This window comes from Microcaecilia unicolor, chromosome 5 (genome assembly GCF_901765095.1).
Source record: "Microcaecilia unicolor chromosome 5, aMicUni1.1, whole genome shotgun sequence".
Taxonomy (NCBI): domain Eukaryota; kingdom Metazoa; phylum Chordata; class Amphibia; order Gymnophiona; family Siphonopidae; genus Microcaecilia; species Microcaecilia unicolor.
The window spans coordinates 21,595,077-21,622,633 of NC_044035.1; the positions used below are offsets into that span (position 1 = coordinate 21,595,077).

The 27,557-nt window shown below is 45.0% G+C and overlaps 1 long non-coding RNA gene across 1 annotated transcript; it reads right to left on the bottom strand.

Annotated features, from left to right (window-relative positions):
- Positions 1-309: 309 nt before the first annotated feature.
- LOC115469943 lies at positions 310-18,608 on the bottom strand. The gene is made up of 3 exons (XR_003942095.1): positions 18,596-18,608; positions 13,837-13,839; positions 310-394 (listed from the first exon to the last, which is right to left on the bottom strand). It is a non-coding gene; the product is annotated as an uncharacterized LOC115469943 (long non-coding RNA).
- Between the last annotated feature and the right edge of the window lie 8,949 nt (positions 18,609-27,557).

The window sequence follows — 27,557 nt, forward strand, 5'->3', positions numbered from 1 at the left end:
AGGCGTTCAGCAGATTGGGCGCAGGAGCGAAGGTAGCGGATGCCAGGGCTCAGCCAGGGCTGGGGATTAGCACGCTTTGTGGGACGGGAGGTGGGTGGTGCGAGAGTGTCCAGAGCAGAGGAGAGAGTGGCATTGTAAGCGGAGACAGCCTTGTCGACAGACTCGGAGGACATGATGGAGGAGAGGAGATTAGAAATACTAGAGGATAGGGTGGGAGGGTCAATAGCCTGGAGATTCCTGGAGGTAGTGGTTAAAGTTGGACGGGGCTGAGGGGGGGGGGGGGGGTGAAGAAGTGTGAAGGTGATTAGGTGATGATCGGAGAGAGGAAGAGCTGAAGCGTGGAAATTAGAGGTAGAGCCGGATGAGCAGAGGACGAGGTCGAGACAGTGGCCGTCTCGGTGAGTCGGGGAGGTGGAGCATAGCTGGAGGTTGAAGGAGGATGTTAGAGTGAGGAACTGAGAAGCGTGTTAATTCTTCCCTATAATATTCAGCTGCACAAATTCCAGTACTAAATGGGAGAATTACTATGCAGGTCTTTAAGTAACTTTCTGTAAAAGAGTTTGAAATTCTTTCAGTCTGAATATTAAATTCATTTCTGTCTTCTTGTTGCTGTGTTGCAGCTCACCTAGAAAAGGGTTGTGACCTTTAGAGCTTTGAGACCAATTAGTTCTCTATACTAACAACCCGCGTCCTAAAATAATTCCATGCACAATCGTCCATCTCCCATTAAACCCAACCCACGAAAGCTTTGCTGCCACAATATTTTCAGGGCCAGCCAGCCTGACGAAACATCTTTGTACTCCTGGAATAGCACAGAAGCATGGCCGGTAAAACACACAAAACTACTTTGCATTTACTAATGATAAAGGGAATGAGGCAACTTCCCTATGAGCTATCAGCTTAGAGAAGAGACGGCTGAAGGGAGATATGATAGAGCTCTATAAAATACTGAGTGGAGTGGAACAGGAAGATGTGAATTGCTTGGTTACTATTTCCAAAAACACTAGGACTAGGGAGCAAGCAATGAAGCTACTAAGTAGTACATTTAAAACAAACTGGAGAAAATATTTCTTTACTCAATGAGTAATTAAACTCTGGAATTTGTTGCCAGAGAATGTGATAAAAGCAGTTAGCTTAGCAGGGTTTAAAAAAAAAAAAAGGTTTGGCTCATTTCTTAAAATAAAAGTCCATAAGCTATTAATAAAATGGACTTTGGAAAAAGCAGCATAAAATCTGTTTTACTGTTCTGGGATCTTGCCAGGTACTTGTGACCTGGATTGGCCACTGTTGGAAACAAGATACTGGGCTTGATGGGCCTTTGGTCTGTCCCACTATGGCAACGCTTATGTTATTATCTATATATATAAAAGGCACTTTGAAGCCTCAAGCCGGAAACTTGAGGCGCCCGAGATATCCGGTTTGGCCTGCAGGCTCCAGTCACTGTAGCTCCGCCCTCGCGTCAAAACGCGATGATGTTGAGGGCGGGGCGGCCCTTACGTCAAAACGCGATGACGTTGAGGGCAGGGCGGCCCTCGCAACCACGTCACTGAGGGACGAAGGGACGAAGAGGAGAGGTGTGCAACTCGGAACGGAGGCACGGAGGGGGTGTCTGCAACTCGGGAGGGAGGGAGGGAGGATGGGGGGGGGGGATTACCCTGCTAGCGCCCGTTTCATTTTTGCCAGAAACGGGCATTTCTTACTAGTGTTCTTATAATTCATGCCAAGCTCACTAGAAAGCGCTCTATTAAAGTTGTCTTAGCAGAGATTAAATTGGCAGTTAAGGGGGTAATTCTCTGTAGATTGTCTAACGTTAGGTGCCAGGATGATGCACGCTATCCTCTTAATTCTATATGTGGCGCTCAAAATTGAACAATGAGCTAATTAGTGCCAATAATTGGGCACTAACCATCAATTATTGGTGCTATTTGGTACCAGTTTGAATGTATTTGTGCATCATTATTTATTTATTTATTTATTGCACTTGTATCCCACATTTTCCCACCGATTTGCAGGCTCAATGTGGCTTACAAAGACCTGTTATGGCATCGCCATACCAGGGTAAAGAATACAATTGGTGTTACACAGAAGTCAAGGAAAACAAGAGGATCTGGTCAAGCAGTTATAGAAAGATACATTCTGAATAAAGGTGGATAGGTGTGTTATAGTTTGTTATGGATTCTCGTGGTAGGCCTTGTTAAAGAGACAGGTTTTCAGAGAGGATAATCATACACACTCTCTCACAGACACACTCGCACCCAGACTCACTCTCTCTCTCTCACACACACACACACTCGCACATTCACTCTCACACACACTCTGTCAAACATACACACTCCGAGGAAAACCTTACTAGCGCCCGTTTCATTTGTGTCAGAAATGGACCTTTTTTTTTTTTTTTTTTTTACCAGTAAGTGCATATTATAGTAACAACAGTATTTAGCTGAGAGATAACAAATAGGTGAAACTGAATTAAGAAGTAAATGATGCATATCACTGTGTATTAAAATGATGATTTCTGTAAATACCATAAATAAGTAAATAACACTCATGGATCTATTTAGTCCAAATTCCACAGAGGGGGGTCTTTTGCAAAGTGTCGGTAAGCACAACGCAGGCCTACCGAACGCTAAATCGGGACTACCGCTGGCCCAATATGGCCACAGGCAGTAGTTCTACCCCGAGCGTATGCCATTTCTGGGGGAAAAAGTAAACCTCTGGAAATGGCTTGCGCAGCAGTAACCCGGTGGTAATCGGGTATTGCCGCACGGTGCCCGGTTACTGCTGGGTTACCGCGGGAGCCCTTATCACCCCTTCAATGGGTGGTGGTAAGGGCTCCCTGCTACATGGCCACACAGTAAGAGTTCTCTTATCGCATGGCCTTGTTTCTCTGGGGACTTTTTACCCGCTGTAGGAAAAACGGCCCCTGTCGCTAGCACAGGGCCCTTTTTCCTGCAGCTTAGTAAAAGGACCCCAGAATTTATCCAAAGGAAGCCACACCTTCTGTGAGGAAGAAAAATTGTGAAAACATAAAGATTTTGCTATTTTCTAATAGCGCATAAATAAGTACATAAGTACGTAAGCATCGCCATGCTGGGACAGGCCAAGGGTCCATCGAGCCCAGCACCCTGTCACCGACAGTGGCCAAAAGAACAAGCAATTTGTCCCGCCCATCCTAGAAATACTGTATTATTCCCTCGCCCATTCAATAACATTCTATTGCTTTTTCCTCCAGGAAGCCGCCCAACCCTTTTTTGAAGTCCGCTAAGTTAACCGCCTTAACCACCTTTTCCGGCAGCGAATTCCAGAGTTTAACTACGCGTTGATTGTTGAAAAATTTCCTCCGATTCGTTTTAAATTTACCACACTGCAGCTTCATCGCATGGCCCCTTGTCCTAGTAGTTTTGGAAAGCGTAAACAGACGCTCCACATTGACCCGTTCCATTCTGCAAAGGTAATCGTTTCCAATGAAGGTTGGTCATTTGTGAAGCTATGGCTAACATGATGTTAAGCAATTTGAAAAAGCTATCATGAAGAATTCAATTAGGACATGAGGAACGACTGGATTTTTAAAACTGGTGGTTGGGAGGCGGGGATAGTGCTGGGCAGACTTATACGGTCTGTGCCAGAGCCGGTGGTTGGGAGGCGGGGATAGTGCTGGGCAGACTTATACGGTGTGTGCCAGAGCTGGTGGTGGGAGGCGGGGCTGGTGGTTGGGAGGCGAGGATAGTGCTGGGCAGACTTATACGGTTTGTGCCAGAGCCGATGGTGGGAGGCGGGGATAGTGCTGGGCAGACTTATACGGTCTGTGCCAGAGCCGGTGGTGGGAGGCAGGGCTGGTGGTTGGGAGGCAGGGATAGTGCTGGGCAGACTTATATGGTCTGTGCCAGAGCCGGTGGTGGGAGGCGGGGCTGGTGGTTGGGAGGCGGGGATAGTGCTGGGCAGACTTATACGGTCTGTGCCAGAGCCGGTGGTGGGAGGAGGGGCTGGTGGTTGGGAGGCGGGGATAGTGCTGGGCAGACTTATACGGTCTGTGCTAGAGCCGGTGGTGGGAGGCGGGGCTGGTGGTTGGGAGGCGGGGATAGTGCTGGGCAAACTTATACGGTCTGTGCCCTGAAAAGGACAGGTACAAATCAAAGTAAGATATAACACAAAAAGTAGCACATATGAGTTATCTTGTTGGGCAGACTGGATGGACCATGCAGGTCTTTTTCTGCCATCATCTACTATGTTACTATGTTCTCGTGTATGGTAGTGGTGTGCTTTTGGCACAAAGAGTGGAAAAAGAATTCTTATTCAGATCTGGAGATTTTTTTTAACAAAAATTGCAAAAGAAAAAAAAACCTTAATGGCCCCTGTAAATGTGAGCTGTGCAGGTGCTCTGGTAATTATTCTTCATTTTGCGATAGGAGAGATGCTGTCGGGCTGCTTATGGGAGAGTGACCTGTTCCATTTCTATCTGTGATCCTTTCACACAACCTGTACACAGTGACATTACTTGAGCCACAAGAGACCTTCCTTGTAGCACTTATTAAATAATGCTATCAAAAGGTGATAAATCCCTCATCTCTTTATGCTAAGGTTCTGAGTCATGAGCAATCCCCTCCCACCCCAAAGAAGTCATAAGGTGGAAAAAGTACGTTTTTCTCTCAAAAGTGTCCAAGTGGCAATTTTCAACACCTTTGCCCCACAGTTAGTGCAAATTTCCCTTATGTCTATCTCAATAGCAGACTATGGACTTTTCCTCCAGGAACTTGTCCAAACCTTTTTTTAAACCAGATATGCTAACCGGTGTAAGCACATCCTCCTGCAACAATTTCCAGAGTTTAACTATTCGTTGAGTGATAAAATACTTCCTCCTATTTATTTTAAAAGTATTTCCAAGTAACTTTCATTGAGTGTCCCCTCGTCTTTGTACTTTTTGAAAGAGTGAAAAATCGATTTACTTCTACTCATTCTGCACCACTCAGGCAGTGGTGTAGCCAGGGGTGGGCATGGGTGGTCCAAGGCCCACCCACTTTGGGCTCAGGCCCACCCAGTAGCAGCATACCTATGATGTGACTGGCAAGGATCCCCAAGCCCCACCAGCTGAAAAGTCCCAACAACTGTCCCTCCTGCATACCTTGTAAACAGCAGGTCTTCGCCTGCAGTGAGCAACGACTGATACATACTTTTTGCACCGGCCCCACAGCCTTTCCTCTGATGTATTCCCGCCTATGCGGAAACAGGAAGTTGCATCAATCATTCTGACTTCAAAGGTCTTTAAACTTTAAAACCATACAAGAACGTAAGACCTTTGAAGTCAGAATGATTGAACATTTTAACACCCAATAGAAAGGACTTAACAAGGATCTGGGGTTCCTAGCCCATTATAAACCATAAAGCTGTATGTCTCTGTTGATCACCCTCCCCTCACCTATCCACACCCATCCTGTTAGAATATCAATGATATGCTTTGATGTCCCCATGCATACCTCTGACCCACCCCCATCCTCCCACCCTGTCAGACTATCATAGTAATGCTTGAATGTTTTCACTTATATACACTGTCAGCTAGCACATTTGCTTATTTCCGATCTGAGGAAGAAGGGCAACCTTCGAAAGCTAATCAAGAAATGTATTAAGTTATGTCCAATAAAAAAGGTATCATCTTATTTTCTTTTCCATGTTTTATTTTGTTTGATTTCTATTGATAACATGTAACATAGTAAATGACGGCAGATAAAGACCTGTACAGTCCATCCAGTCTGCCCAACAAGATAAACTCATTTTATATGGTATGTGATACTTTATCTGGTGGAGTGGAGGAGTGGCCTAGTGGTTAGAGCACAGGTCTTGTAATCCAAAGGTGGCAAATTCAAATCCCACTGCTGCTGCTTGTAATCTTGGGTAAGTCACTTAACCCTCCATTCCCTCAGGTACAAACTTAGATTGTGAGCCCTCCTGGGACAGAGAACTATCCAGAGCACCTGAATGTAACTCACCTTGAGCTACTACTGAAAAAGGTGTGAGCAAAATCTAAATAAATACAATTTATATGCATACCCAAGTTTGATTTGTCTTTGCCATTCAGGGCACAGACCATAGAAGTCAAAGCCCCTTAAATATTTACACTCCAGCCCATCCCTATCTATTCAGTCAGGATCAGGGCATAGACCGTAGAAGTCTGCCCAGAATTCACACACAAATGGAATCCTTAGAGAACACCTTGAGAGTCAGAAATGTACATTTTCTTTCTTATTTTCCTGAAACTTTATTGAGTTTCAGTGAAAGAAATGTACATTTTCTAAATCTTCCCCTCATCCATTTTCTTTTTCCTCTGGAACTACTTAAGATGTACCTCAGAGATATTTTGAAATATCCTGAGGTTGATTGCTAATATATATGTTACCTTCCCAGAGGATAAAAGATTAAGGGTAGAGGGGAGTTTGGATCAATTGGCATCACCAGATAGTCTTGACATTTCACAGTTCTTGGAATCATTTAAGGACGCGAAAATGAAGCACGCTACACATTTCAAACTGAGAATGATAAAAGGAAAATTATGAAATCACATCTTGCTAATCGACAAGTTACTTTTGTGGTCAGTTAATTACTGTGTTCCCTGATGTGGCAAGACAGACACACGTTTATAGAAAAGTCGTTTCACAGGTAAAACCTAAGGTTTTGGAAGATGGAGGAACCTTTTTTTTGTTTTTTAAATTTTCCTGTAAAATGTCTTGTCAACCATGGGAACAATAATTATATTTTTTAGAACCCAGTGCAACTTCAAAATTTTCTGGTGGATAAAATTTAAAAAAGATGATGGCTGGTATATTTTATTTTGGCTGTTGTAAAGAAGACTAATAAATAGGGTTAATTTGCAGCTCTGTGTGTTATCATTAGATTTTTTTCTAATTATTTTTTATTTGCCGACTCCTCTAGTGCTTTCCTTTGATCTCTGTAATGTGGTAATGTAATGTAATGTTTCTGATATTTCTATTATACATTTTTGTGTATATAAATCTACTACTACTACTACTACTTAGCATTTCTATAGTGCTACCAGGGTTACGCAGCGCTGTACAAGTTTAAACATGGGGAAGGACAGTCCCTGCTCAAGAGAGCTTACAATCTAAAGGTTACAAACTATGTAGTCAGTGTAGGTAACATGAATGGGGAGGGTGATTAGGCGCCAAAAGCAAGGGAGAAGAGATGGGCTTTGAGTAAGGACTTGAAAATGGGGAGGGAGGGCGTATGGGCTCTGGAAGTCTGTTCCAGGCATAAGGTGATGCGAGGCAGAAGGGGCGGAGTCTGGAGTTAGCGGTGGTGGAGAAGGGTACAGAAAGGAGTGATTTGTCCTGAGAGCGGAGGTTACGGGTGGGAACATATGGGGAGAGGAGGGTAGAGAGGTAATGGGGGGCTGCAGATTGAGTGCACTTGAAGGTCAATAGGAAGTAGCCCGAGAGCTAGATGTCAGCAATCATTGTCTAGGGTTGGTCCCGAGTCCAGCTCACAGAGGCAGTGGGTTCCCAAAGAATCCACACGAGTTTGGATATAACGTATATTATATTTACAGATATGTATAGGCTTACAGCACTTAGAACAGGTAACTGGTACAGGGCTGTATCTGTGTGTGTTTCGGGAGAGAAAGAAAGGATAGGGTGTTTGTTCAGAGGAAGGGAGAAGCCTTGGGGTTGTATAATTTTGAATTCCCGCAATCCTGACGCTAGCTATATACTAAAGTGATTTTCCTGAATTTGCACGAAGAAAAGTGCTTTCAGCCGTACATCTCATAGTTTGATCTAATTTTATCCCTACCCTGTTTCCCCGAAAGTAAGACATCCCCCCAAAATAAGACCTAGTAGAGGGTTTCCTGAATTGGTAGATATAAGGTCTCCCCCGAAAGTAAGACCTAGCAAATTTTTGTTTGAAAGCAGGGCCGCCGAGAGCCGGACAAGGCCGCCCCCCCCCCACCTGAGGTCACTGGGCCCCCCCTCCACCCACCCTCCGTCGCTCCCGGAACCAACCTTAAACGCCTCCCTTCACCTTCGCAGCAAGCAGCAGCAGCAGGGCAGACCCCTCCCTCCCTCCATGCCCCGCCCTCGTGGACGTTACATCAGGCGAGGGCGGGACACAGAAGGAAGGAGTGGCCTGCCCCGCTGCTGCGAAGGCGAAAGGAGGCATCCAAGGCTACCTCTGGGAGCGACGGAGGGCGGGCGGGCCAACCCCGATTCAACTCTGATGTTTCCCCGAAAAATAAGACAGCCCCTGAAAATAAGACCTAGCGCATTTTGGGGGGCAAAAATTAATATAAGACAGTGTCTTATTTTCGGGGAAACACGGTAGTACATTAGATGACAAATGGGCTCGAGCAGGTATCAGCTATTAGCTTATTTTAACTAGTTTTAAAAGAAATCTCACAATACAAATACAAATACAAGCTTCGTACTCTTGCAAATTTTCCTTAATCACCTCCTCTTCCCATTTCTACTGTAACCGACTCAGACATGCTCCTCCGGCTCAACTCCTCTCCCGGGGAAGGTCTGTCTCATCCACACACCCTCCACAGGGACCAGGGGGTGGTGGCAGTATCACACAAGCTGGAATTAGAAAAGGTACAGAGAAGGGTGACAAAAATGATAAAGGCGATGGGACGACTTCCCTATGAGGAAAGGCTGAAGCGGCTAGGGCTCTTCAGGTTGGAGAAGAGACGGCTGAGGAGAGATATGATAGAGGTCTATAAAATAATGAGTGGAGTTGAACGGGTAGACTTGAATTGTCTGTTTACGGTTTCCAAAAATACTAGGACTAGGGGGCATGCGATGAAGCTACAATGTAGTAAACGTAATACGAATCGGAGAAAAGTTTTCCTCGCTCAACGTGTAATTAAACTCTGGAATTCGTTGCCAGAGAATGTGGTAAAGGTGGTTAGCTTAGCGGGGTTTAAAAAGGTCTGGATGGCTTCCTAAAGGAAAAGTCCATAGACCATTATTAAATTGACTTGGGGAAAATCCACTGCTTATTTCTGGGATAGGCAGCATAAGATGTGTTGAGCTTTTTTGGGGATCTTGCCAGGTATTTGTGACCTGGATTGGCCACTGTTGGAAACAGGATGCTGGGCTTGATGGAACGTTGGTCTGTCCCACTGTGGCAATACTTATGCACTTATGGGCATCGCTGTGCGCTGCCCGGTTACCACCGGGTTAGCGTGGGAACCCTTATCGGCACCTGAATGGGTGGCAGTAAGGGCTCCTTGTCGCATGGCCATGCATTAAGAGTTCTCCTACCACATGACCATGTGTGCTGGGGTTTTTTTTACCCACTGTGGTAAAAAGGTCCCTGGCGTGCAGGAGAAATGGCCCCTGTCACTAGCGCAGGCCCCTTTTTCCCGAAGCTTGGTAAAAGGGCCCTTTAGATTCTTAACTGATGGCAGTGGGATATAAATATGTGGAATAAAATAGAACATTGACCACCAGGGGCATAGCCAGCAGTCCATTTTGGGGGGGACACAGGGGTGGACTGGGGGGGGGGCATGCATCAATTGCTAACCCCCACCAGCTGAAGAGATCCACTGCCCAAATGCTGCCAGGTGGTGCCTCAGCAGCGAGGAAGTCAGCTCTTGATGCTGGCACTCCTCATGCATGCTCATATGAGGCGGGGTTTGGGCTGCAGACGTTTAGCTCCAGATTTGTTTTTTGTGTAACTTTATGATTTGCACACAGGGGACAAACAGCCAGAAAAATAAATCATTACGTAAAACTTGGCATGTACAGAGAAAATAGAGAACAATACGTAAAGCAATTAAAGACCAGTGCTGTATACCAGTTGTTCCCAAACCTGGTCCTGGAGGCACCCCAGCCAATCAGATTTTCAGGATATCCATAATGAATATTCATGAGAGAGATGTGCATGCAGTGGAGACAGTGCATGCAAATCTCTCTCATGAATATTACATATCACACATTATCGTCACACATTGATGTAAAAGATTGCCAGATATATGCTATTTGAATGTGTATTGAAAGAGTATTGTGGAGAATTGTTTGGTTTTAAATGTATTGGTGTATGGATTGGTTAATAACTATGGGTTAAGGGAATGGATTTTATTTTAGGATAATTGTATTGATCTATTAATAAAGAAATATATTTTAAAATGTTAAACAGTTACTAGTGAGTAATTTGTAATGAATATTACATAAGTACACAAGTAATGCCACACTGGGAAAAGACCAAGGGTCCATCGAGCCCAGCATCCTGTCCACAACAGCGGCCAATCCAGGCCAAGGGCACCTGGCAAGCTTCCCAAACGTACAAACATTCTATACATGTTATTCCTGGAATTGTGGATTTTTCACAAGTCCATTTAGTAGTGGTTTATGGACTTGTCCTTTAGGAAACCGTCTAACCCCTTTTTATACTCTGCCAAGCTAACCGCCTTCACCACGTTCTCCAGCAACGAATTCCAGAGTTTAATTATGCATTGGGTGAAGACAAATTTTCTCTGATTTGTTTTAAATTTAATGCACTGTAGTTTCATCGCATGCCCCCTAGTCCTAGTATTTTTGGAAAGCGTGAACAGATGCTTCACATCCACCTGTTCCACTCCACTCATTATTTTATATACCTCTATCATGTCTACCCTCAGCCGTCTCTTCTCCAAGCTGAAAAGCCTTAGCCTCCTTAGTCTTTCCTCATAGGGAAGTCGTCCCATCCCCGCTATCATTTTCGTCGCCCTTCGCTGCTCCTTTTCCAATTCTACTATATCTTTCTTGAGATGCGGCGACCAGAATTGAACACAATACTCAAGGTGCGGTCGCACCATGGAGCGATACAACGGCATTACATAAGTACATAAGTAATGCCATACTGGGACCAAGGGTCCATCGAGCCTAGCATCCTGTCCACGACAGCGGCCAATCCAGGCCAAGGGCACCTGGCAAGCTTCCCAAACGTACAAAACATTCTATACATGTTATTCTTGGAATTGTGGATTTTTCCAAGTCCGTTTAGTAGTGGTTTATGGACTTGTCCCTTAGACCACTACTAAACGGACTTGGAAAAATCCACAATTATAACATCCTGACATCTGTTCTCCATACCTTTCCTAATAATACCCAACATTCTATTCGCTTTCCTAGCCGCAGCACCACACTGAGCAGAAGGTTGCAGTGTATTATCGACAACGCCACCCAGATCCCTTTCTTGGTCCGTAACTCCTAACGTGGAACCTTGCATGACGTAGCTATAATTCGGGTTCTTTTTTTTTCCCACATGCATCACCTTGCACTTGCTCACATTAAACGTCATCTGCCATTTAGCCGCCCAGTCTCCCAGTCTCGTAAGGTCCTTCTGTAATTTTTCACAATCCTGTCGCGAGTTAACGACTTTGAATAACTTTGTGTCATCAGCAAATTTAATTACCTCGCTAGTTACTCCCATTGTGGACATCCTGAAAACATGACTGGTTGGGGTGCCTCCAGGACCAGGTTTGGGAACCACTGCTGTATACACTTTCTCTGCCCAAAACTCGCTGAAATGGTAACAAAAACAAAACGATAATAAAACGTTGCCCTTGGAAGGTACAATACCAAGCCTTTCCAATGTTCAACTTTTATTTATTTTCCCCACCTCTTCCCCCCAACCACCACCTTTTTCTCTCTGGTGACTGATCTACTGAATTATATATTTTTTATTATTACTATTTTTACCAGTTTAAAGCAGTTTTCCTAGCTTATTCTTTCAAAAAGTTCTTGTACTCCAATATTCCCAGTGAAAGCACGCAGTATGACTCTCTTCTGCAAATCACATAACTGTCTCCGTAGGAGCAACTTTTCAAAATGCTTAGAGGAGGGCTAAACTCGACACAAATTACCCCTGTCCATGTACTCGTACCACCTGCCAAAAAAGAACAAAAATGGCATTATTTTTAAGCTGCCAGGGAAAATTTGTTCTTTCACAGAACACTTCTGCTGTTCTGATACAGATGAAGGGCAATAATTACCTGCTTCAACCACCTCACTTAAAATTAAACATTGAAGGAAGGTATAAACCGTCAGTTTTGATCTAGCAGATATCTCTTGTTCCTTTGGTCGTCCAACTCAGTTGGAACAAAGACTAGAATCCAGGGTGATTCTTTTCTCCTTTTTATATGACCCTCCCCTCATCATACTTAGGGCTCCTTTTACTAAGCTGCGCAGCTTAAAAGGTTTTCCTGTAGGAGGCGCTGAGGCATCGTGTTAAGTTCAGAATGTGCGTGCGTAAACCATGCGCTAAAAATATTTTATTTTTCTGGGAGGCGGCATGTCTGGGGGGCAGATAATGTGCGTTTCTGCGCGAAAACCTATCTATATGTTATATCTTTGCTTTACCCTTCACTGTAATTGCCTGTTGCTCATGTTTGATCTATTCTTACTGTACACCGCCTTGAGTGAATTCCTTGAAAAAGGTAGTAAATAAATCGTAATCCTATATAATAATTTGCAACTCCAACATTCCATCAGGACGTCAGACTCACAGAAACAGAACCCTGCGCGGCTGCGTTGTTGATCTGCAAGGGCAGGCTTCTGCATGGAATGTTGCTAGTGGAATAGCAACATTCCATGTAGAATCTCAAATAGTAGCAACAGAATCTCAATAGTAGCAACATTCCATCTAGAATCTCAAATAGGGAAAGGGGACTTGATATACCGCCTTTCTGAGGTTTTTGCAACTACATTCAAAGCAGTTTACATATATTCAGGTACTTATTTTGCACCTGGGGCAATGGAGGGTTAAGTGGGTTAAGTGATTTGTTCTAAGGAGCTGCAGTGGGGAACTGAACACAGGTTCTCAGACCACTGTACTAACCATTAGGCTACTCCTTGAATAGGATAAGATCTATATAACAAACCCACTGAAGTTAAGGAAAATCTATGTGTAGTCTTGCAGGGAAGATAAGCAGCCACCTGAGCAAAGAAAAACGTTTGAAATCATACTTTAATTAATATGTGTATGTAATACATTATTCATTGCTTTGTTTTCTATAAGCCTGAAAAACCTGCATAAATCCCGGAGCTTTGTCTGCTAATCAGACCACTTGTGTTCTCCACATAAATAAATATCTGAGCGCATCTGTTATTCTTAATTGATTTAATTCCTGGCATCGTTTTCCTCGGTATCTTAACGACTGCCCCCCCCCCCCCCAGAGGCAGTGGTAGCAACCAGAGCAGGTTATACCACTGCTGCTGCTCTGACCCTGTGCCCCAGCACTGCAGTATGTTCAACGCTCCTGCTCTGAACTTCTTGTCTGCTGATTCGCTCCTGCTTCAGAAAGTGAATAGGGTTGCCAACCAGCTGGTTTTAAGCCGGCCTGGCTGGTTTTGCAAAGTCCAGGCCGGCTGCCAGCAGACCCTTAAAACTGGCACCCAAAAAGCCATTTTTTTTGGTGCTCCAGGCTCCCTGCACCTCAGTCCGGCGTTTCTTTCTTCCTCCCTTCCCTCCCGCGCAGGCTTTTGCTTCTATGTGCAGGACATCAGACTCACAGAAGCAGAAGCCTGCAAGGCCACATTGGTGATCTGCAAGGGCCAACTTCTACATGGAAGAATAGCAACATTCCATGTAGAATCTCAAATAGTAGCAACAGTGCTTGAGTGGCCTAGTGGTTAGGGTGGTGGACTTTGGTCTTGAGGAACTGAGTTCAATTCCCACTTCAGGCACAGGCAGCTCCTTGTGACTCTGGGGAAGTCACTTAACCCTCCATTGCCGCATTGAGCCTGCCATGAGTGGGAAAGCGAGGGGTACAAATGTAACAAAAAAAAACAGGGAAAAGAGAGATACAGTCAAAATATGTCCAGACAAGAAAGGTATGGGGAAAAAAACTTTCTTTTCAGTTTTTAGCTACTGGTACTGGACTTGGGGGCTCATTTTCGAAAGAGAAAAACATCTAAAAAGTGACACAAAGCAGCATTTGGAATGTTTTTCTCACAAAAAGGTCCAAAATCAGTATTTTCAAAACCTGTTTTGCAGCTGTTTATCTATTTAACAATACTCTTGGTACTTGCCGTAGTTATGAGGAATCCAAGTTTTCACCTAAGGCAAGTGATAATATTTGAAGAAGTAGAGGAAAAGACTTCAGAAACTCGATAACAGCTGATGTCTATTTAATTGAAACAGCTGACCGCCTTGCTCCACGTGGGCTAAATTTAAAGCTCACGCTGGCGAGAATCGTCATTAGTCCAAAAACCTCTATTGCACTGTATTGGTATCTTCTACATGATTATATATACAGTGTAAAATGGTACAACATAGGTACTTAGCTGTGGTCTGTGCTGAGACTATTGAGAATGCCCACGCCCAACAGCGAGCTCCTGTTTCGCTCAATGCTTCATTAGGAGCCGGACCTCACGTCTTCTCACAGCAGCTTCCAGAGCCACAGTTTGTCTTTGTTGAAAACAAACATAGATGTTTATCTATGCAATTCATCTGCAGTTCATCCAAATCACAAGGGGGTGTGTCAGGGGCGGGATTAGGATGTGCTCCTAATACTCAGACGTTTTACAGCCGTAATGGAACACAATGAAAACATCTAGGGCTGAAACTTCAACGTTTTGGTCTAGACCTGTTTTTATAACAAATAAGGCTTAAAATGTTGCACTAAATGACCAGATGACCACTGGGAGGGAATCAAGGATAACCCCCCACCCCCCCGTACTCCCCAGAGAATCAGTGATCCTCTCCCACCACCAAAAAATGTGAATAAAGAATTACCAGCCTCCATGACAGCTTCAGATGTTATAGCCAGGTCTACTAGAACAGCATGCGGATCCCTAGAGTATTCTAATGGTTGGTGCAGTGCGCTGTAGACAGGCGGACCCAGGCCCATACCTCCCCCTACCTGTTACACTTGTGGTAGAAACTGTGAGCCCTCCAAAACTCACCAAAAACCTACAGTACCCATATATAGGTGCCCCTTTCACCCATCTATTGTAGTGGTGGACAGTTGGGGGCAGTGGGTTTTTGGTGGATTTTGGAAGGCTCAGCAGACAATGTAAGGGCGCGACAGTGAGATGTGTACCTGGGAGCATTTATTTGAATTCCACTGCAGTGCCCCCTAGGGTGCTCCATTGCTCTCCTGGGATGTTTGTGTGGCCAGTCTACTAAGAATGCTAGCTCCTCCTACATCCCAATGGCTCAACTTTGTGCGCTTTTCAATGGATCAAAAAGATAAACGTTTTGAGCGCAAAACATCTAGAAAATAGCCATTTAAAAAAAAAAAATAGATGTAAAGAACAAATCATAAAGAAACTCCAAACTGCTCAAAACACAGCAGCCAGGCTTATATTCGGAAAAACAAGATTCGAAAGCGCCAAACCTTTACGAGAAAAACTACACTGGCTCCCAATCAAAGAACGTATTGCGTTCAAAATCTGCACCCTGGTTCACAAGATCATCTACGGCAATGCCCCGGGATACATAATAGACCTCATAGACCTATCAACCAGAAACACAACAAAATCAACACGATCATACCTAAATCTCCACTACCCAAGCTGCAAAAGACTTAAATACAAATCAACCTACAGTATGCATCCAGCTTCTCTTTTATAAGCACACAACTTTGGAACGCGCTTCCGACCGCTGTGAAAACAACATATGACCACCTAATCTTCCGGAAACTTCTAAAGACTTACCTTTTCAAAAAGGCATACTCAAACGACTCAACTACATGCCTAACCCCGCAACACAACAATATAAATGTTCATATTGGACATAACCTACTCTTCCCCTTGACCCCTAATATGTCTATCAATTCTGATCATTAGTCGGTCTTAACCTCACTTTGTATTTGTTCATGCCGGTATTGACCTGACCTGACCTCTGCTTGGAACCTGACCACTCTCTGCTAGCGGCTTGCCCTGAGTCCTGTCTGTTCCTGATCATCCGTCGTCTGCCGCTTATTCTGACTGCTGTTTGGTCCTTGCTTCCCCTTGCTGGACATCATATTCTACTCAAGCTTCTGTCGGAGCTCAGTCTCTTGTTGCCTGCTGTCTGTGGCCGTCTGACCCCAGCCATATCTGGAAGTCCTGCTGGCTGCCAGCACCTGGGGGCTCAACCCTCAGGGAACGGCGGTCCTCTCAGGTGAAGCCTTGGGGTTTGCTCGGCTGCCCCACAGAGCGCAAGTTCCGTCCCTCGGTGCTGTGCTCCTTCTGGGCACAAGAGCTCACGAACACAGGTAGCACAGGCCCCGAGGGGGCAGGGGGCTAGGGAAAGGGACATGGTGGACAGCTGGTGTGGTAGGACGGAGAAGAAAAAATGGTGGACACAAGGAAGGTAAGGAAATGAAAGGGGAAATTCTTGATACTGGGAGGTAGCGCCTTCAGCGAGTTCAGTGGGGGGGGGGAGGGGTGGATGCTAGGGAATCAGATATCATGGGGCTGGCCTGGGAGACAGCTTAGAAGTGCTGGGGAGACCAAAAAAATTTCAACCTTCCTTTTGAGATCATGAGTAAGCAGTCCGCAGAATCTCCAGAACAGTGATGGTCAAGTCCAAAACAAATTTTAAATTATCATTAGAAACCAGGTTTTGTGATTTTATAGCAATAGAAAAGACTCAGAAAAGAATTCAGCCTACCTGTCCACACTGCTGTCAGACACTCAGCATGCCATCCTGGTTATGAATTCAAATAAAAGTTTGCATGAATACATTTCTGAACTTCATGTTTCACAGTAGGAGGAAAAAGAGAATTTTTTTTTTCTCATTTGCAAGTTAATATATTTCCATAGAGAATGAATTAACCTGGCATAAGCTAGGCCATATTTCCCAGAACAGTCAAGGTGCATAATGCTAATACACATAGGAATCTGTGTCTAGCTAGAACTTTTCTGGACTACTCTTATAACAGAAGGTTACAAAATGTATATTGTAATTAGATTTGTATCTAGGAATGTAGAATAAGGACTCTAAGAAAGGACTATGAGGTCCCATTTAGCCTGCCCAATTTGCTTCTTTTTGTGTACCACGTATACCATACTTGCGGCGTAACCAGAAGGCGATTTTTGGGTGGGCCAACAGGTAGATTAGGGGGGCACACATTTCCTCCTCCTTCCCCTCCTCTGTCTCCTTCCCTATGAAATTTAAAATATTAAATATTTTAGCTGGCAGGGATTCTCAAGCCCAGGGCTTTTTTTGAGGGGGTACTTGGGGGTACTGAGTACCGGCACCTTTTCCATTGTCTGCTAAAATTGACCCGTGGTCCCCAAGTTTTAATGAAAGAGCTCAGGCTCTACACACCAATTCTGCCTTGTCATAGATTCTGTGACTGGTTGCAGAGGGCCTGGCTGTTGGGGGGTGGGTCCCTCAGTAATCACCTCATCTCTGAAGGGTGGCCTGACATTTGAGTACCGGCACCTTTTTTGCTAGTAAAAATGCAGTGCTCAAACCCTGCCAGCTAAAGATACCTGCAGCCAGCCAATTCATGTTTTAGAAAACCGTGGCAATCAGAGGCAGTGCGGCGCTGAGTTACCAAAACTGGTACCCCCCCCCCCCCCCCAGGCATGCTCAGTTCTGAGGTATGAACTGAGCATAGGTGAGAATTAAGCATTCCATGCCCACGGTGCCCATGTTGGCAGCTCAGAGTGCTGCTGCCTCTGACTGCCATGGCTTTCTGACTGAGGTTCGTTGGGCTGTGGATGTCTTCTGATGGCAGGGCTTGGCGATCCCCACCCGCTACATGAATGGTGCACCTAGGGTTGTCAATTTTTGGAAGGTGAAAAAAATTATATCTTCCATTGCCCTGCCCTGCTCCTGTCTTGCCTCGAACAAATAACTGCAATGCGGGTAGCAGTGCAGGATGCAGCGCCTGTCGGCCATATTGAAAGCTGAGGTGGGGGTTGTAAATGAGGTCGCGCTCATCAGCATCAATTGAGCCACCCATTAGGACCTCGACATACATATGCTTTCTCCATATATTATTAAATATATTATTTCTCTGGTATGGCGAATGCCATGACGGAACATTGTAAGCCACATTGAGCCTGCAAATAGGTGGGAAGATGTGGGATACAAATGCAACAAATAAATAAATAAAATCCAAACATATATTCTGGATCCATGCCAATTGGTCCCTCCTCCAACAATTGGTATAGAGCAATATAATCTCAGTAACAGCAACATAAACTCTCTCAGTACCAGACATATTGTAAAGTAATACAAAGCTATACAAAAATTCACTCAGGACCTAGTGCAATGTAGTAAATTTAAACTCTGGAATTCGTTGCCAGAGAATGTGGTAAAGGCGGTTAGCTTAGCGGAGTTTAAAAAAGGTTTGGACGGCTTCCTAAAGGAAAAGTCCATAGGCCGTTATTAAATGGACTGGGGAAAATCCACTATTTCTGGGATAAGCAGTATAAAATGTTTTGTACATTTTTGGGATCTTGCTGGGTATTTGTGACCTGGATTGGCCACTGTTGGAAACAGGATGCTGGGCTCGATGGACCTCTGGTCTTTCCCAGTATGGCAATACTTATGTACTTATGTACCATTCCAGCATAACTTCCAAAACTCACATAACGAGGACCCTACTTAGCAAAGGGCAGCACCATAAATATGCAGTGGGCATCAATACACCTATTGGGAAAACTGAACAAACCTGATTACTACAGATCCTTACACAGAAACTCTATGCTAACAGAGTATCTCCACTTGGTCACTCGCACAGAACAGAGATAGACCCTCACCAAATACAGAGTAAGGGGTGATGTTATCAAGCTGTGTTAGATTATCATAACACAATGATAAGTAAGTCACTACAGGCTACATAGTAATGAGCTGTGAACCAAGAAAACATGAAATTCTATAACATGACTTGTTAACGCCCCCAAGTCGTGTTATAGCTGGAAAATGCTGGGGTGATTTTACTATCCCAAGAGCATCGGGTATCAAGCTGTGGACTGATGCTCCCATGCCACATCTTAAAGGGGCCATGGTGTTGAACCCCAATCCCCTGATCAGCTCCCACAACATCACAATAAAATATCTACTCCTCGATCAGCACTACACCCCCCCGCCCGATCAAATACCTACCCCCAGATCAGCTCATAAGCACCGCCATACTGGGAAAAGACCAAGGGTCCATCAAGCCCAGCATCCTGTGTCTGACAGCGGCCAATCTAGGCTTCAAGAACCCAGCAACCCCCCCCCCCCCCAAAAAAAATAAAAATTAATAATGTTCAATGGACTTTTCCTTCAGGAATCTGTCCAAACTCCCCTTAAACTCCGTAAGGCCAGCTGCTGTCACTATATTCTCCGGCAACGAGTTCCAGAGTCCAACTACACGCTGAGTAAAGAAAAACTTTCTCCTATTTGTTTTAAATCTACCATATTCTAGCTTCATCTTGTGTCCCCTGGTTTTGTTGTTGTTTGAAGTGTAAACAAATGCTTCGCATCTGTCCGCTCTACTCCGCTCATTATCTTGTAGACTTCTATCATATCACCCCTCAGCCACCTTTTCTCCAAGCTGAAGAGCCCTAACCGTCTTAGCCTGCAACCCCTTTGATCAAATCCATACCCCCTATTCAGTACCCATACCCCTATCACATCCCCCCCCCCCCCCCCGGGCATATAAATGCAGGGAAAATTGCACGTACGCATATAACTCTCCTGAGTGCTATTCTACGAGGGCACAAGTGTTATTGCTTGTTAACTGCAAGAGGGGCATACATTAGGGGGAGACATGGGCTTATCTTCCACTTATGCATGTGATTTACATAATACTCTATGATATATGTACTTGTGCAGCATTTACGTGCTCATGGCTGGTATAAGTGCTGGTGCTTAAGTTTTAATAGCTGGTAATAACGCACCCTAGAAATAGAGAACTAAAAAAATGTACAATACAAATAACAACAAAATCAAAATTAAATTGAAATAGTAGAAGTTAATCAGTAAGGATTCAGCCGAGCCCAAGCGCTTAACATGAAATTGCTCTATACAAGGCTGTTTAATGTGTGTGTTCTCCTTACATCAGAGAAATTTCCATGTGCTCAAAAAGTGTCAGTGAACTGTGTCTGTAAGTCAAAAAACGGTCCACAATATAATAGCAAAAATACTGTATCATATCAAAACGACAGCCGTCACACTCAGAGTTTTGTAAAGTCAGACGCTCAGTGTATACGAAGAGGTAACGCACTTATCTGAATGAGCAAAACAAGGAGACAGTAGTAGTTCTGGTGCACACTTATGCTGCCTTCTGTAATAGGAGAACGTGGTGAAGGCGGTTAGCTTAGCAGAGTTTAAAAAGGGGTTAGACGGTTTCCTAAAGGACAAGTCCACAAACCACTACTAAATGGACTTGGGAAAAATCCACAATTCCAGGAATAACATGTATAGAATGTTTGTACGTTTGGGAAGCTCGCCAAGTGCCCTTGACCTGGATTGGCCGCTGTTGTGGACAGGATGCTGGGCTCGATGGACCCTTGGTCTTTTCCCAGTGTGGCATTACTTATGTCCTCTACTTGGCTCACTTTTATTACATAGAGCAGTGATTTAACCTATTGTGATGTCATAGTGGCTCATTCCACCAATAAGAGCCAACCTCATTAGTGATGTCACAATGGCTTGATTGTATAGAATGTTTGTACGTTTGGGAAGCTTGCCAGGTGCCCTTGGCCTGGATTGGCCGCTGTCGTGGACAGGATGCTGGGCTCGATGGACCCTTGGTCTTTTCCCAGTGTGGCATTACTTATGTACTTATTTGCAATGACTTAGGAAATGTCAACAACATATCCCACATCTTTGTGTTTATTTATTTGTTACATTTGTATCCCCACATTTTCCCACCTATTTGCAGGCTCAATGTGGCTTACATTGTACCGTAGATGTTGCTAAAACCCAAAAATGAGCAGAAAGAACGCACATTTTTTGAGGGTGCACTATTTGGAAAAAGGGTGCACTCTTTCTGACAGAGTATGCTGTGCTTTCCTGATAGTGCGTCATTGTTCATGCCTGAACCATCACACTTTAGCAAGCACTGCTTGTTCACATGCATGCTATTAGAAAGGAATGCACACTGTCAGGCTTATTTTTGAAAGAGAAGGGCGCCCATCTTTCGACACAAATTGGGAGATGGGCGTCCTTCTCTCAGGGTCGCCCAAATTGGCATAATCGAAAGCCGATTTGGGGCGTCCCCAACTGCTTCCTATCGCGGGGACGACCAAAGTTCCCGGGGGCGTGTTGGAGGCGTCCTCGAGCGATAATGTAAAAAAGAAGGGCATCCCTGACGAGCACTTGGGCGACTTTACTTGGTCCATTTTTTGTTGTGACCAAGCCTCAAAAAGGTGCCCGAACTGACCAGATGTCACGCTTTCAAAGCTGGAACAGGGTTTGTGACCTCTTGGGCCACTGCCGAGGAGCGGCAGTGGCAGGCAAAACCACCACACACCGGAGACTAGGCAGAACAGGACTGGAACTCCGGACTGGAGTTGCAGCAGAGGCAAACAGGCAGGACTTAAGCAGAGCAGGTACCCTTAAACTTCACCTGCACTTGGCCACTTTTCATCAGGAGTTGAGCTTCTGGCTGCAGGTGGCCGGCAGGACTTATTAGACAAGGCAGGACTGGATACCCACTAGGCTGAACCAGGACTGAGGGTCAGAGGGGACAGGAATAAACAAGGGCAGCAAGGCAGGAAACTGGGCTAGAACTCACAGAAATGACAACACAACACAAGGCAGGGAATGGACAAGCTAGGGGACAGAAACTGGAAGCTGCAAGCAGCCACAAAAGCAGGAAACAAACATTGACAAACAAGGGAAAGAACTAAAAGCTGCAAGCAGCCACTGAAGACAGACAACACAGAAACCTAAGCACTACACAAAGAACTACAAACAAGGAGCAAGACTAAGAAACAAGCAAACCCTAAACTAAACATAGACTAACTAGAAACAGGCAAGAACTTCAGGCAAGAAACTAGAACAAGGAAACAAACTCAGGCTGAAGCGCAACAAGCTCCAACATACCAGGGCCTTAGACGATGCAAAGGCAAAGCAGAAAGATTTCAGAATGGCTAATAAGCCCAGCAGCAGCTGAGGCACAGCTGTAGCAATCACCAGGCAACTACGGGAGCTGTACAGGTTCAAACAAAAGGAGCAAGTCTGGCAGTCTAAAATATACGTGGAAGGGCATTTTCGATATGACATCTAAATCTGATTTTGGACATTTTGCTGAAAACAGCCAAAAATCAAGTAGTGAAAATGATTATTTTCAAACCAGAAAATCATTTATCTCTTTTTGGACCATTTTCCAAAAAAAAAAAAAAAAAGGTCCAAGTGAAAAATGCACAAAATCAAGCCATTCGGATGCAGGAGGAGCCAGCTTTCCTAGCAGACTGGTCACCAGTGACGATCCTAGGTCGGCTGCCACCCAGGGCGGATCGCCAATGCGCACCACCCCCATGGTGCAGCACAAACCCCCCCCCCCCCCCGGCGCATCAACCCCCCCACCCGGGGGTGCATTTTTAGCTGCTGGGAGCAGCCGTGCCTGTCGGCTCCGCTGGCTCCCTGTTCTCTCTGCCCTGGAACAGGAAGTAACCTGTTCCAGGGCAGAGGGAGCAGGGAACCAGCGGAGCCGACAGGCACACGGCTGCTCTCTGCACCCCCCCCCCAGCGGAGTGCACCTGAGCGGACTGCCCCCACCGCCCCGCCCTTGGTACGCCGCTGCTGGTCACACAGGCATCCCAGCAGAATAGTGGAGCAGCCAGGTACCCCTCTCACCATTACCTACTTATATGGTCTTAAATTGTATGATGAGCCCTTCAAAACCCACCTAAAATCTACTGTACCCAACTATACACCACTACAGTAGTTCTTATGGCTGCACGTGTCACCTATATTTATATATATACTGTATCTCTTTTCTTGACTACCAAGGTCTATCCTACCACGAATGAACTCTAACGCAATACCACTCTATCTCCAATTCCGAATACAAACTCTATATACTTGACTGCTTAATCTACTATCGTCAATCATGATCTTTAATGTTATACCACTTGTACCTCTCCCTCCGGAAATGGCGATCGCCATAACGGAACAATGTAAGCCACATTGAGCCTGCAAATAGGTGGGAAAATGTGGGATACAACTGCAACAAATAAATAAATATGTGGATACAGTAGGTTTTGGGGTGGGGGGAGCTGACACTTTTCACCACAAGTGTAATAGTTAGGTTGGATTATGGGTCTCTACAGTGCACTGCATCGACCACTAGGCTATTCCAGGAACCTCCTTGTTCTACTTGTTGCTCCAATAGAACTGGCCATAACATCTGAAGCTGTCATAAAGGCTGGTATATTCTGTTTCATTTATATCTTTGCAGGGTGGAGGGGGGTCACTGAAGGAGTAAGGGGGTGTCATTCCTTTATTCCTGAAGTGGTCATCTCGTTATTTAAGGCGCTTTTCTTGTTGCTTATTCGTTAATAAAAACAGGTCTAGACCAAAATGTCCAACTTATAGCCCTGGATGTTTTTATTTTGTTCCATTATGGCAGAAAAACGTCCCAAGTGTTAGGAATGCCCAGATCCCACCCTTCACATGCCCCTGACCTGCCTCCCTTGTGATTTGAATGCACTTCTGACGGACTTCATAAAAAATGTTGAAAAACTGGTTTTGAAAATACCAATTTGGATGTTTCTGTGACAAAAAAAACATCCAAATGCAGATTTATGCCACTTTTTGGATGGGTTTCTCTTTTGAAAATGAGCCCCATAGTAATGTTGTTAATGACATCAGATAAAAACCTGAACTGTCCATCCAGTTTCCCAACAGTCACACTCAATATCAAGTCATGACGTCAGCGTAGGCCCCCTTTTACAGCAGCTTAGTAAAAGGGGCCCTTAGGGTTGTAACAGCCCTTCCATGTTGTTTTTGAAGTGTGAAAATCATTTATGTTTTGCTTTGAATGGAAATTCTCTATACTTTCTTTCTATCCTTTTGCTATATTCAGATACTCTGTGTATGTCCTATGCAGGTTTGAATGTTATCACCGGTTTTGTCCCTAGTGAGCTAGCACGTTATAAGTTTACTAAACTAAATAATCCAGCACCCAGAGGTTAATGTCAATAAAAGTGGCCCCAGTTTCCTTATTAACTGTTGAAATCTAAGTCTGCTTTTCACTTTTATGAATAACTTCAATACACTTATCACAAACTGGTTTTGGGAGATGTCCCCAAATGATCATTAGGCACATTAGATATTAAAAGATACTTCAAAAAGAAAATATTGATCGAAAATAGGTGGCATGTTTAAATGACAAATAATTTTTTCCTTTCTTAACTGAAAAGCAGGCAGCTAGTTTTCAATTAAAACCACAGGGCCCTGTGCTCAGTGTGACTTATCTAGGAAGCATTCATATCTGGATTTTCAGTGGCATAATCAGGATAATGCCTCTGAAAATCCAGACTATTAGTGTGGTCCAGGGAAAGAGCCAGATTTTATCCATGTATTGACACCGATACCAAGATAACTACCTGGTTAAGACGGCAAAAAGATTTTCTTCTTTGTAGTGCCGGCACTTTGGGATGCACTCCCTTTTGCCATTGGCCGTGGGGGCGGTGTTGGACTACTTCTCTCTCCCTCCTCCAGATTTCATCCCCTTCTTCCACCTCAATCTCACTGTTTTTCCTCCTTTGAAGTCCACTCTATCCGCCTTTTCTCTCCTCTGCCTCTTCGAATAGCGGTCATTTATCGTCCCCCTAATAAGTCCCTTTCATCCTTCCTCAGTGACTTTGACGCCTGGCTTGCCTTCTTCCATGATCCTTCCTCCCCCTCTCTCATCCTTGGTGACTTTAATATTCCTGCTAATGATCCTTCCAACTCTTATATTTCCAAGTTACTCGCTTTAACGTCGTCCTTTAATCTCCAACTATGCTCCACCTCCCCCACTCATCAAAATGGTCACTGTCTTGATCTCATCTTCTCCTCCAACTGTTCACCTTCTAGTTTCCTTGCCTCTGATCATCCCTCCTCTGATCACCATCTTATAACTTTCACACTTAAATCTCCTCCCTCCCAGTCCCGTCCTATCCTATCTAATTTATCCAGGAATCTTCACGATATTGACCCTTCATCTCTATCCTCCCATGTTTCAAACCTCCTCTCTACTGTGGCACCATCCACGTCTGTCAATGAGGCTGTTTCTTCTTACAACAATACCCTATCCTCTGCCTTAGACACTCTTGCACCTTTGATGACCCGCCCTGTAAGGCGTACAAAACCCCAACCTTGGCTGACTTCTAATATCCGCTACCTACGTTCCTGTACCCGCTCTGCCGAACGCCTCTGGTGGAAATCTCGGGCCCTTGCTGATTTCTTACACTTTAAATTCATGCTGACCTCCTTCCAATCTGCTCTTTTACGTGCCAAACAGGATTATTATATCCAACTGACCAACTCTCTTGGCTCTAATCCTCGACTTCTCTTCACCACATTGAACTCTCTCCTCAAGGTGCCCCCTCCCCCAACTCCCCCTTCATTATCTCCTCAGACCCTTGCTGAATTCTTTCACAACAAGGTTCAAAAGATAAACCTTGCTTTCTCTACCTCACCAGCTCTCCCTCCACTAGTCCGTTCCCCTCTCTCTCCTTCCCCTCATTCCCTTTCCTCCTTTCCTGACGTTACTATTGAGGAAACTACACTTCTCCTTTCTTCCTCAAAATGTACCACCTGTTCCTCTGATCCCATTCCCACCCACCTTCTTAATGCCATCTCTCCTACTCTTATTCCTTTTATCTGTCACATTCTCAACCTCTCACTTTCCACTGCGACTGTCCCTGCTGCCTTTAAACATGCTGTGGTCACACCTCTCCTTAAGAAGCCTTCACTTGACCCTACTTGTCCCTCTAATTACCGACCGATCTCCCTCCTTCCTTTTCTCTCCAAATTACTTGAGCGTGCTGTTCACCGCCGCTGCCTTGATTTTCTCTCCTCACATGCTATTCTTGACCCATTACAATCTGGTTTCCGCCCTCTCCACTCAACCGAAACTGCGCTTACTAAAGTCTCCAATGACCTATTACTGGCTAAATCCAGAGGTCAATATTCCATCCTCATTCTTCTCGATCTTTCCGCTGCTTTTGACACTGTCGATCACAGCATACTTCTCGATACCCTGTCCTCACTTGGATTCCAGGGCTCTGTCCTTTCCTGGTTCTCTTCCTACCTCTCCCTCCGCACCTTTAGTGTTCACTCTGGTGGATCCTCTTCTACTTCTATCCCTCTGCCTGTCGGCGTACCTCAGGGTTCTGTTCTTGGTCCCCTCCTCTTTTCTATCTACACTTCTTCCCTTGGTTCATTAATCTCATCCCATGGCTTTTCCTACCATCTCTATGCTGATGACTCCCAAATCTACCTTTCTACCCCTGATATCTCACCTTGCATCCAAACCAAAGTTTCAGCGTGCTTGTCTGACATTGCTGCCTGGATGTCTCAACACCACCTGAAATTAAATATGACCAAAACCGAGCTTCTCAATTTCCCCCCCAAACCCACCTCCCCGCTCCCCCCGTTTTCTATTTCTGTTGATGGCTCTCTGATTCTCCCTGTCTCCTCAGCTCGAAACCTTGGGGTCATCTTTGACTCTTCTCTCTCCTTCTCTGCTCATATCCAGCAGACCGCCAAGACCTGTCGTTTCTTTCTTTACAACATCCGTAAAATCCGCCCCTTTCTTTCCGAGCACTCTACCAAAACCCTCATCCACACCCTTGTCACCTCTCGTTTAGACTACTGCAATCTGCTTCTTGCTGGCCTCCCACTTAGTCACCTCTCCCCTCTCCAGTCGGTTCAAAACTCTGCTGCCCGTCTCATCTTCCGCCAGGGTCGCTTTACTCATACTACCCCTCTCCTCAAGACCCTTCACTGGCTCCCTATCCGTTTTCACATCCTGTTCAAACTTCTTCTACTAACCTATAAATGTATTCACTCTGCTGCTCCCCAGTATCTCTCCACACTCGTCCTTCCCTACACCCCTTCCCGTGCACTCCGCTCCATGGATAAATCCTTCTTTTCTGTTCCCTTCTCCACTACTGCCAACTCCAGACTTCGCGCCTTCTGTCTCGCTGCACCCTACGCCTGGAATAAACTTCCTGAGCCCCTACGTCTTGCCCCATCCTTGGCCACCTTTAAATCTAGACTGAAAGCCCACCTCTTTAACATTGCTTTTGACTCGTAACCACTTGTAACCACTCGACTCCACCTACCCTCCTCTCTTCCTTCCCGCTCACATTAATTGATTTGATTTGCTTACTTTATTTATTTTTTGTCTAGTAGATTGTAAGCTCTTTGAGCAGGGACTGTCTTTCTTCTATGTTTGTGCAGCGCTGCGTATGCCTTGTAGCGCTATAGAAATGCTAAATAGTAGTAGTAGTAGTAGTAGTAGGGCTGGAAATCTCCTATAGATTTAGGGCTGCTCTGAAGACACATTTTTTCACTCATTCGTTTGGTGGGTCATGGACAGTATGAGGCATGGGGGGATCTTCAGATCATTACCTGTGACCCTCAGCTCTTTGGGGTTGTCTTCTTGTCTTTCTATCCTATTATTTTCATGGAGTTCC